Here is a 12,204-nt window from a genome sequence, read left to right as displayed (position 1 = left end):
TGTGGCCCCCTGAAATGGCGGCTGCCTGACCTGTAATGTGGGACAAGGGGATATGAGGTAACTGTGCTGGTGTTCTACACCGTTGCGGTAGGCGGTTGAAGACCGCGGCGCAATCCTGCATTGGTTAACATTGGGCCCTATGGGTTCCAGGAGCCAATGACGATGTACGGCGACGGTGATGGTACGCACCGCCGCGGATGTGACCGTTATTTTCTGTCTGTTCACTCACTTGATACCTGATCTTCGACAGGAGAGGACCTACACTGCAAGTGCTGCTGTGACCTCAGTCTGGAAGCGACGATTGCTCATGTATCTGGGGAAAGGTCCCCTGCCTTCACATCGGAGGAGTTGGATAAACTAGTGGATGGGGTCCTCCCCCAGTACACGCTGCTCTACGGTCCTCCTGACAAACAGGTGAGTACACTGTGAGCATGCTGTAAGGGCAATGCCTGTTTGGAGTGGTGTGGATGGAAGATACGGGGGGAGGGGGAGATGAGGCCTGCATGATCGGACGGTGAGTGTATGTGCGTCAGGGCAAGGGTGGGAGCGTGGGACAATGACTGTGACAGTCCGGACGGTTAAAGTTTTCTATTTTCCCCTGTACTATTCCTCTAGGTCAGCGCCCACCAGAAGAAGGATATTTGGCGTGCCATCGCCAAAGATGTCTGGAACCTGGGGGTCCACCACAGACAGAGCACCCACTGCCGTAAAAGATGGGAGGACATTCGCCGCTGGAGCAAGAAGACAACGGAGGCCCAGCTGGGGATGGCCTCCCAACGTGGGAGGGTTGAACGTCGCACCATGACCCCCCTGATGTTCCGGATCCTGACGGTGGTGTATCCAGAGTTGGATGGGTGCTTGAGGGCATCACAGCAGCCACAAGGGGGTGGGTACCGTCACATCCATCTGACTCTGCACGCATTGGAGGTGTCTGGGTGGGGGAGCTGGGCAGTGGGTTCCCCTAGGCTAGGCGAGCTTTGTAGGCAAGGACCCTTTGTGAGGCAGGCTAAGTGGCACCCCATCCCCACCAGTGGTAAGAGCCATCTACACCTAGTCAGGCTCCTGTGACTTCCCTGTGTGCAGCAATCGGGCATAGGCCATGTACCCCATATCCCTGTGATTAATTAGGGAACTCTAAGTGCATGGAGTAGAGTAGAGGGCTGCTGTGTCTGTAGTTTCCTCCGACGGTAGCGGTATTGTGTGCACTGAACATGTCTTTCTTCTTTCTTCCCCCCCCTTTTTGTGGTCTTCCTGTTCTTGTGTGCATTAGCATCATCAGACGGAGGAGCTGTGCCACCGGAGCAGGAGGTAGCTGCATCCCACATGGCCCTGGAGGGCGAGACAACGGAGTCTGAAGTCACCAGTTGGACGGAGGGCTAGGGGAGCTCCACGGCGGGGACAGGAGCTGAGACCAGAGACACCGACTCTTCCTCTGATGGGAGCTCCCTTGCAGTGGCGGGCCCCTCTGTGCCCACCGCATCTACAGGTACAGCCGCCACCCCCCCCCCCCAGCACGCCCTCCCAGCAGCCCCTCAGCGTGTGTCCTATGGCCGCTCACCCAGAAGGGTGGGCATCTCCTTCGCCCCAGGCACCACAGGCCCTGCCCCAGTCAGCCCTGCTGCCCTCAGTGAGGAGGCTATTGACCTCCCGAGATCCCTCACTGTTGGGCAGTCTACCATTCTGAATGCCATCCAGGGTGTAGAGAGGCAGTTGCAACAGACAAATGCATACCTGAAGGGCATTCATTCTGGCCAGGCAGCCCAACAGCGAGCATTTCAGGCTCTGGCTTCTGCACTGATGGCAGCCATCGTCCCTGTGTCCAGCCTCACCCCTCCAACTTCCTCCACCCAGACCCAATCCCCAGTACCTCAGCCTATCCCAAGCACACCATCAGACCAGCATGCACACACCTCAACACACAAGCATGGCTCTGGCAAACATAACCACCACACATCCCACAAGCACTCACACAAGCATCATACCCAGGTACACATACCAACATCCACTTCCTCCACTGTGTCCCCCTCCTCCACGTCTCCCTCCTCCCTCCCTGTCACGTCTCCACTCACACCTGTATGCACTACACCTTCAGCCACTACCTCAATCACCATCACGTCCATCACCACACACCGCTCACCTGCACTCACCACCCCCACTACCATTCACACATCCCCTGTGTCCTCTCCCAGTGTGTGTGTCTGTGAGCCCTCCTCCCAAACTACACAAACGCAGTCACACACCCACCCAATAGCCATCCACCTCACGACAGCCTCCAGCCCATGCACCTTCACCCAAAGTCAGCATACGAACACCTCCTACAACCACTACCTCTTCCTCCACTCCCAAACCCCCTCCATCTACCCGTCCCAGTGTGTCAAAAAAGCTTTTCCTCTCAAATGTTGACCTCTTCTTTACACCTTCCCCCTGTCCCCTAGGGCCCTAGGGCCCGCCTTTCCAGGTCCCAACCCAGCACCTCAGCCACCACATCACCGGGCACAGTGGTGCCAGTAACATCCGGATTCTGGAGTGCGCCAAGCAACAAGGCTGCCAGTGTCTCAAGGAGCGAGTCCAAGGACATTCCCCCAGCTCCAAAACAGAAGACGTTGCCCACATCCCAGAGGGAGAAGGCCAAAACACCTGCCACCAAGGGCTCAGCCAAGACAATAGTTGGGAGTGGCAAGACAGCTGCGCCACCATCCAAGGTAGGGAAGGGCCTGAAAAAGAAAGGCAGGTCAACTTCGCCGCCAACCTGCATGGCGGACAAGACCGGCACCTCCACATGCACCGCCGCCACGTACACTGCCACCAGCACCCCAGATACTGAGCCCTTCACCAGCACCGCAGACACTGTGCCCTTCAGCAGCACTGCAGTCAGTGAGCCCGCCACCAGCACCGCCGCTACTGACACCGCCGCCAGCACCGCGGTCAGTGAGACTGCCACCAGCACGGCCGCTACTCACACCGCAGCCAGCACCGCAGTCTGTGAGCCCGCCACAAGCACCGCCGCTACTGACACCGCCGCTAGCACGGCAGTCAGTGAGCCAGCCACCAGCACGGCAGTCAGTGAGCCAGCCACCTGCACCGCAGTCAGTGAGGCCGCCACCAGCACCGCCGGCCAAATGACCGCCGCAAGCACCGCAGCTCCAATGACCGCCGCAAGCACTGCCGCTCCAATGACCGCCGCAAGCAACGCCGCTACTGACCCCGTCGCAAGCACCGCCAGCGGCCACGCGACATCCTGAGCCAGTGGCACCACCGCAGACATGGCTGCCATCCCCAGTGGTAATTTGTACGAGGCTGGTGGTCAGTTCAAGGGGCCTGGGCAGCTTCGATTTTGCCCCACTGTCAGTGGAGTGTCACATCCACTACCTCAGTCCTTGGCAGGATGAAGCACTCTGGGCACAAATCCCCCTCCAGAACCAGTGGAGAAAGGCATCCACTACCTCAGTCCTTGGCAGGATGAAGCACTCTGGGCACAAAGCCCCCTTCAGAACCAGTGCAGAAAGGCATCCACTACCTCAGTCCTTGGCAGGATGAAGCACTCTGGGCACAATGCCCCCTCCATAACCAGTGGAGAAAGGCATCCACCTGAGAGACCGTGGCTTTGCACTCCCCAGGATACAGAAGTGGGCAAACCACCCACTGGAGAGACCTGAGAGACTGTGGCTTTGCACTCCCCAGGATGCAGCAGTGGGCAAACCACCCACTGGAGAGACTTGAGAGACTGTGGCTTTGCACTCCCCAGGATAAAGCAGTGTGCAAACCACCCACTGGAGAGACTTGAGAGACTGTGGCTTTACACTCCCCAGGATAAAGCAGTGGGCAAACCACCCACTGGAGAGACTTGAGAGACTGTGGCTTTGCACTCCCCAGGATGCAGCAGTGGGCAAACCACCCACTGGAGAGACTTGAGAGACTGTGGCTTTGCACTCCCCAGGATAAAGCAGTGGGCAAACCACCCACTGGAGAGACTTGAGAGACTGTGGCTTTGCACTCCCCAGGATACATCAATGGGCATCGAGCCCCCTCGTGGAGCTGGCGTCGTGCACTCATCCGGCTGAGGTGCCCCCCTTCACTTCCCCCTGAGGTGCCTGTTTTATTTCGATAAGATGCCCCTGCAGTGTTCTCTCCGTTTCGATTGGGTATCGAGTGTGGGCCTCGCCCATGCATTTTGGGCCCAGTGGTCCATGGACTATATAGGTGCAGTACCTGGACTTGAATTCTTGGTGTACATATTTGTTTATAGTGTATATACATTTTTGACTAATGGATGTTTATTGATTACAATGGTTACAATCATTTCCTTTTGTCCTTGCGTTCTTCCAGGCTGGGTTGAGGGGGTGTAACTGTAATGTTTCAGGTGAGGGTGGGGGTGGGGGTGTTGCGTGTTGCGTGTGTGTGTGTCACTCTCTTTTCCCTCTCCCCTCCCCTGTGTTGTAGGTGCAGCACTCACTGTGGTTGTCGCCGCCGTCGGTCGTGCTCCTGGTAGAGGAGCAGGAAGACTATCGCAGGGAGTGTTTGGAGTTCAGGCTCCATGGCGTCCTGGTTCCTCTTGGGCTGTGTAGAGGTGGGTGTTTTCCCTTCCAAGTCCTGTTTCTGCCGTGTTTTTGTTCGCGTTGAATCCGCCCCGGAAAAGGTGGCAGACTGGCCTGTCATAATAGTGTGGGCGGTACATTGTCTTCTGCCTGTCTGTTGGCAGTGACCGCCATGCTGTTTGTTTGTACCGCCGTGGCAGTCGGAGTGTTAAAGTGGCTGTCTATGTTGGCGGTTTCCGCCATGGTCATAATTCCATTTTTTTTTTCGCCGGCCTGTTGGCGGTTTTACCGCCGCTTTACCACCGACCGCCAGGGTTTTAATGAGAGCCAATATCTCCGACTGGTGCTCTCAAGGTGCCGTGACTGAGTCTTTCCCAACAGTCTGATGCCACTCACGAGGAAGTGCTCTGCCAGTCGCAGAGTCGCACAGACCCCAGGTATAGTACCTTAGAAATGAGGCAGAGTCGAAGACGTGGCACGGATTAGGGGAGGTGAGGCATCGCTGGAGCGAGTATGGCAAGAGTTCTGTACTGCTACGCAGGAGGTGAGGCGTTAGCTCCTATCTGCTATGCAGAGGAGGAGAGGTGTTGGTTCTTTACGAAGGCAATGAAGGTGAGGCAACGTTGGCGGTGAGGGATCAGTTCCTTACGATTCAGCGGGTGGATGAGTCCAGCAGGTCAAGACATGATGAGGTGACTTCACAGGGCTGCGATCACACACAGGGCCACAGGCCCTGCAACTGCGTTGGGTGTCACAGATGTCAGTAACAAGACACTCTGGACTCACGATGTTAAAGGACTTCAGAGGTTCTGCGACAGCGTCGGTCACGATTGTTGCACTTCAGCAGAGACCACGGTTTTGGGTGCAGGCAGCAGAATGGAGTCGGGCAGCGGCACCGTTTCTGGAGTTGTCCGGAGTCGATGTGCCTGGTTCTTGCTGTTTTTATGCTCCAGATCCTGGGCTTTCACTCTCAGGATCTGGAGTAGGCACCACCTAGTGAGTCAGGTCCTCAGCACAAGAACCCACAGGCTGGTAGGTGAAATCTTTGCTGTCCCAGAGACTTCTTAACGGGAGGCAAGCCCTTGGAGGAAATTCACAAATAGGATGCACAGCAAAGTCTAGTCTTTGCCCTCTCCAAAGCAGAAGCAGCAACTGCAGGCCAACCCAGAAAAGCACTGTAGGAGGCTGGCCTGGATTATAGTGGGTACCTGATGGTACTTACACCTTGTGCCAGGTCCAGTTATCCCTTATTAGTAGATTAGTAGTGTTCTAGCAGCTTAGGCTGATAGAGGTAGCTATAGCAGAGCAGCTTAGTCTGAAGTAGGAGACATGCAAAGCTCCTACTATACCACTTATATCATATAGCACTATATCATAAGAATCACAATACTCAGAGTTACTAAAAATAAAGGTACTTTAATTTAGTGTCAATGTGTCAAAAATATCTCCGAGGATATACTCCCTTAGGAGGTAAGTAAAATACACAAAATATACACACAAACCAAAATCAGGTAAGTAAACAGTTAGAAAAGTAGTGCAAAAACTGTAGAATACAATAGGAGGCAATAGGCCTAGGGGCACCACAAACCATATACTAAGAAAGTGGAATGCAAACCACTTAGGTGCCCTCCCATGCCCCCAGGGACACCCCCTGTCACCCTTGCCCACCCCAGGAGGACACCCAAGGCTGGAGGGACCCATCCCAGGGACATTAAGGTAAGTTCAGGTAAGTGTTTTTTTTCATATTTTTTTTGTGGCATAGGGGGGCCTGATTTGTGCCCCCCTACATGCCACTATGCCCAATGACCATGCCCAGGGGACATAAGTCCCCTGGGCATGGCCATTGGGCAAGGGGGCATGACTCCTGTCTTTGCTAAGACAGGAGTCATTTCTATGGGGGTTGGGAGTCGAAAAAAATGGCGCAAATCGGGTTGAGGTGAAAAAATTGCCTCAACCTGACTTGCCCCATTTCTTGACGCCCAAGCCCCATATCCCCCTACGCCGGCGCTGCCTGGTGTACGTCGTTTTTTTACACGCACACCAGGCAGCGCCGGCGGCTAACGTCATTGATTAAATACGGCGCCCGCATGGCGCTTCAGAATGGCGTTAGCCGGCGCTAATTTTTTTGACGCAAAACTGCGTTAGTGCAGTTTTGCGTCAAAAAGTATAAATATGTCCCTAAGGGTGTCCAAGATACCCCACCCCAAGACCCTGAAAAGTAGGAGTAAAGTTACCTGACTTCCCCAGAAACACACTAAAGTCGTGATAGGAGATTCTGCAAAGACCACAACTGACTGCCAAGCACTGAAGATGGATTCCTGGACCTGAGGACCTGCAAAGGAAGGGGACCAAGTCCAAGAGTCACTCAAGTGTCCGGGGGGGCAGGAGCCCACTAAACCCCGGATGAAGGTGCAAAATGACTGCCTCTGGGTGGAAAAAGCTGAAGATTCTGCAACAACGGAAGATGCCAGGAACTTCTTCTTTGCACAGAAGATATCCCACGGCGAGCTGGAGGATGCAGAGTTGTTTCCGTGCAGAAAGACTGCAAACAAGCCTTGCTAGTTGCAAAGGTCACAGTTAAAGAAAATGGGTGCTGCCTGGGCCCAGGAAGGACCAGGAGGTCGCCCGTTGGCAGAGGAGACAGAGGGGGTGCTCAGAAACACACAGAACCCACGCAGAAGAAGGCAGCACCCGCAAAAGTACTTGGACACAGGTTCAAGAAAACTGAACATGGCAGTCGTCTCAACACTACAAAGGAGGGTCACACGAAGCCGGTGGTCAACTCAGTGAGTTTGAGCAATACAGGACGGAGTGCTGGGGACCTGGGCTGTGCTGTGCATGAAGGATTCCTTGCAAAAGTGCACAGAAGCCCTAGCAGCTGCATTTCACGCAATACACAGGATTACTGTCTGGCGTGGGGAGGCAAGGACTTACCTCCACCAAATTTGGACAGCTGGACCACTGGACTGTTGGGGTCATTTGAATCTAGCTCCTGTGTTCCAGGTACCATGCTCGTCACGATGAGAGGGGACCCAGAGGACCGATGAAGCAGAAGTTTGGTGCCTGCGTTAGCAGGGGGAAGATTCCGTCGACCCCCAGGAGATTTCTTCTTGGCTTCCAGTGCAGGGTGAAGGCAGACAGCCCCCAGAGCATGCACCACCAGGAAACAGTCGAGAAAGCTGGCAGGATTAGGCGCTACAGTGTCGCTGGTAGTCTTCTTGCTACTTTGTTGCAGTTTTGCAAGCGTCCTGGAGCAGTCAGCGGTCGATCCTTGGCAGAAGTCGAAGAGGGAGATGCAGAGGAACTCTGGTGAGCTCTTGCATTTGTTATCTGAAGAGAAACCCACAGGAGAGACCCTAAGTAGCCCTCAGAGGAGGATTGGCCACCTGGTCAGGTAAGCACCTATCAGGAGGGGTCTCTGACGTCACCTGTTTGCACTTGCCACTCAGAGGACTCCATTGTGTCCTCACACCTCTGCATTCAAGATGGCAGAGGTCTGGGACACACTGGAAGAGCTCTGGGCACCACCCCTGGGGTGGTGATGGACAGGTGAGTGGTCACTTCCCTTTCCTTTGTCCAGTTTTGCGCCAGAGCAGGGGCTGGTGGATCCCTGAACCGGTGTAGACTGGTTTATGCAAGGAGGGCACCATCTGTGCCCTTCAAAGCATTTCCAGAGGTCAGGAGAGGCTACTCCTCTCAGGCCCTTAACACCTATTTCCAAAGGGGGAGGGAAATCCCAGGAGGGCACAAGCCTGTCTGCGGGTTGGTAGCAGCGGTAGCTGCAGTGAAAACCCCAGAGAGCTGGTTTGGCAGTACCCAGCGTCCATGCCGGATCCCCGGGGATGCATGGGATTGGCACCCCAATACCAGATTTGGCATGAGGGAACAATTCCATGATCTTAGACATGTTACATGGCCATATTCGGAGTTACCATTGTGAAGCTACATATAGGCATTGACCTATACGTAGTATACGCGTGTAATGGTGTCCCTGCACTCACAAAGTCCGGGAAAATTGTCCTGAACTATGTAACTTTGCACCTAACCTTCACCAAGTGAGGGTTAGATATATAGGTGACTTATAAGTTACTTAAGTGCAGTGTAAAATGGCTGTGAAATAACGTGGACATTATTTCACTCAGGCTGCAGTGGCAACCCTGTGTAATATTGGTCTGAGCTCCCTATGGGTGGCAAAAGAAATGCTGCAGCCCATAGGAATCTCCTGGAACCCCAATACCCTGGGTACCTAGGTACCATATACTAGGGAATTATAAGGGTGTTCCAGTGTGCCAAACGGAATTGGTAAAAATTGTCACTAGGCTGCAGTGACAAATTTAAAGGCAGAGAGAGCATAAGCACTGAGGTTCTGATCAGCAGAGCCTCAGTGACTCTGTTAGGCACCACACAGGGAACACATTCAGGCCACAACTGTGAGCATTGGGGTCCTGGCTAGCAGGATCCCAGTGAGACAGACAAAAACAAACTGACACATAAGTAAAAAATGGGGGTAACATGCCAGGCAAGATGGTACTTTCCTACAAGCACACACAGCAATGGGGCAGCACTCCTCCTCACAGCTCTTCAGCTCTTTTTCTTGGCAGAGTCTCTTCTTGACCCAGAAGTGTTCTAAAAGCCTGGCATTTGGGGTCCAATACTTATTGTCGTTTCTGCCTTTGAAGTAGGCAAACATCAAAGGAAAGTCTTGGTAGTGCACAAGACCATGCCTTTCCTGCCCTGGTCCTAGGCACGCTCTAGGGGCTTGGAGACTGTATTGTGTAAGGACAGGCACAGACCTATTAAGCTTCAAGTGTCAGCTCCCCCCGCCACTCTAGCCAAGGAACACCCATCAGGATATGCAGGGCACACCTCAGTTCCCTTTGTGTGACTGTCTAGAATGAATTCACAACCAGCGCAACTGTGAGTCTGATCCAGACAAGTATTCCATAACCAGGCAGAGGCACAGAATGGTAAAGCAAGAAAATGCCCACTTTCTAAAGTGGCATTTTCAAACATACAATCTAATAAAAAACTTTACAAAAATATGTATTTTTAAAGTGGGAGTTCAAAGACCCCAAACTCTGTGTCTCTATCTGCTCCCAATGTGAAATTACACTCAAAAGATATTTCAAGACTCTCCCCATGTTAACCTATGGGAGAGCTATGGGTGAGCTAGACCTTGCAATAGTGAAAAACAATTTTAACAGTATTTTACTATCAGGACATGTAAACCACACCAATACGTGTCTTACATTTGAAATACACTGCACTCTTCCCATGGGGATACCTTTGCCCTACCCTAGGGGTGCCTTACGTGTACTAAGAGGTAAGGTTTGGGCTTGGCAAGAGGGTGCATTTGCCAGGTTGACATGGCAGTTTAAAACTGCACACACAGACACTACAATGGCAGGTCTGAGACATGTTACTCATGTGGGTGGCACAACCAGTACTGCGGGCCCACAAGTAGCATTTGATTTACAGGCCCTGGGCACACAGAATGCACTATACTATGGACTTACTAGTGAATCAAATATTCCAAACGTGGCTAACCAATCATAATCACAAATTACACAGCGAGCATATGCACTTTTGCACTGGTTAGCAGTGGAAAGTGCCCAGAGTCCTAAAGCCAACAAAAACAGGTCAGAAGAAAAAGGAGGAAGGAGGAAAAAAGTTTGGGTATGACCCTGCAAAAAGGGCCAGGTCCAACAGGGGCCATGTCCAACAGTTGGGATCTATCTTGTAGAATTGTCATTCGTCCGGTCTCTCCATTCAGAACTGAACAAGTCCTTTGGTGCTTCTCTACAATGTAGAAACAACAGTAATGTCAAATCAACTTGTACTTCCTTGTGGTTCAATATTGTGGAGATTTAATTTATCTGGTTTCTCAAGTCAGAACTCAGTGAGTCCGTCTGTGTGACTTTATGCTGTGTAGAAACCCCACACTTACGGCCTGATTTAGAGTTTGGTGGAGGGAGTTACTCCATCACATATGGGACGGAAATCCTGTCTGCTGTATTACAATCCCATTTTAGCCCCATACGGAGTACGGAGTAACCTGTGCACCCAAATCTAAATCAGGCCCTCAGTTTCTCCGTTCAAGTGCTATACAAGAAGACCACCGCATTCCATGTCATCACAGACAGTTTCCAGTCCTATTGGTTTGAATTGAGTCAACCAGCTAGAATAACACAGGTGAATGCAGCTACTAGCAAGTGAAAAGCAGAAGACACTGATTTGGCAGGACACTGTGTAGCTCTAGTTTGTATTAACTCTGCTCTGCACATTCAAGGAGTCATTGACGTTTCTCCACATTCCTGAAATTACTGCAAAGTCTCATTCACTTCATACTACGGGTGTAGTTCAGAGCAACATAATCTACAAGGCATTATTTGTATAGCGCAATAATCTGAGGCAATCAAGGGTTCAATAGATTGCTTACCAAATTTGGGAATGCCTTTCCTCTTGACATTTGTCTTTCACTTATCGTAACATTTTTTCACTAGTGCCCAGATGCACAGAATTGTAATATTCCTGTTTATTTTTTTTAAATACTCCAAGGCTGATTTCACACGCTCATTTGACCCGCCCCCTCTTTGTGAACAGTGTGGATTTTTACAAGATTGGTGATGAATGTGCCCTATATATTTAGTGGGACTGTTCGAGATGTTGAGTTCTGCAGAGCTTGCACCTTCTTCACATTGGCTTTAGACAGCCCCAGCCTGAACTTGCCCCACTATTGCCCTGGCTATAGTAGCCCTCCATCCTGTGCTTAATTTGTAAATAAAAATGTGCCGGTGCCCAAAGCCCTCCTCTTAAACACGTGGCTGCTGCAATTAAATGTGCGAACACGGAAAACTGGGGCGGCGTAATCCTGAAGCCATCTCGGCCCTCTTCAATTCATTTAGCGCCACTCCGTGCCCCTCCAGCTCACTCCTGCAGCTTTCTGCTCTCTCCTTTTGTGACGCGTTTTCGTTTTTATCTTCCTTCGTCATTTCCAAACGTGTCTTTTGCTCGCAATAAGTGCTTGAGGCAGAAAATTAAGCGTCGGCCCTCAAAAGTAAGTACCGGTGCTTCGCACCGGAAAAAACAAGCACAAATTAAGAACTGCCTCTGCCCCTGTGATAACAGTTGTTGCGTTTTCCTGGGGGTGCTTGAAATCAAATTGCTACCTTCACCATTGGTTTTTATTCTGCAGTCTGAAACAATCGCCAAGGTCTTCATGTTTTCCTTCGATTGTATCAAGGTGCAACAACATCAGACATACTGATACATCATTTTTACTTTGCATTGCAAACCATCAGTGCTGAGCGGAATACTGCTTGCGTTGAAGTCGTTCACACTCATGTAGCTGCTGTCTGTGTGTGTTTGTAGGTTGGACTGGCCTTCTCCTGCCTTCCTCTGGGTTGCTGCTTGACCTAATTACCATTTAAGTGTGGTCCGCGTTGTTACAGACAGTAGATGAACCAACCAGTAGAAGGTCATAGAGGGTCCGACAGAAATATTGACGATCCTACAACTTGTTTGTTGCTCACGGAAATATGTTTTGTTGTATGTTTCTAGGTGCAGAAAAACGTTTTGTGACTTGCTTTTTATGCATCCGTGTTGGCATTTCTGGATATGTAATTGTATATAATATGTCTTGTATGATTGTACGCAGTGACATCTTGCT

This window comes from Pleurodeles waltl, chromosome 6 (genome assembly GCF_031143425.1).
Source record: "Pleurodeles waltl isolate 20211129_DDA chromosome 6, aPleWal1.hap1.20221129, whole genome shotgun sequence".
Classification (NCBI taxonomy): domain Eukaryota; kingdom Metazoa; phylum Chordata; class Amphibia; order Caudata; family Salamandridae; genus Pleurodeles; species Pleurodeles waltl.
The sequence above is the reverse complement of the archived record's forward strand: the minus strand, read 5'-3'. Positions refer to the sequence as shown.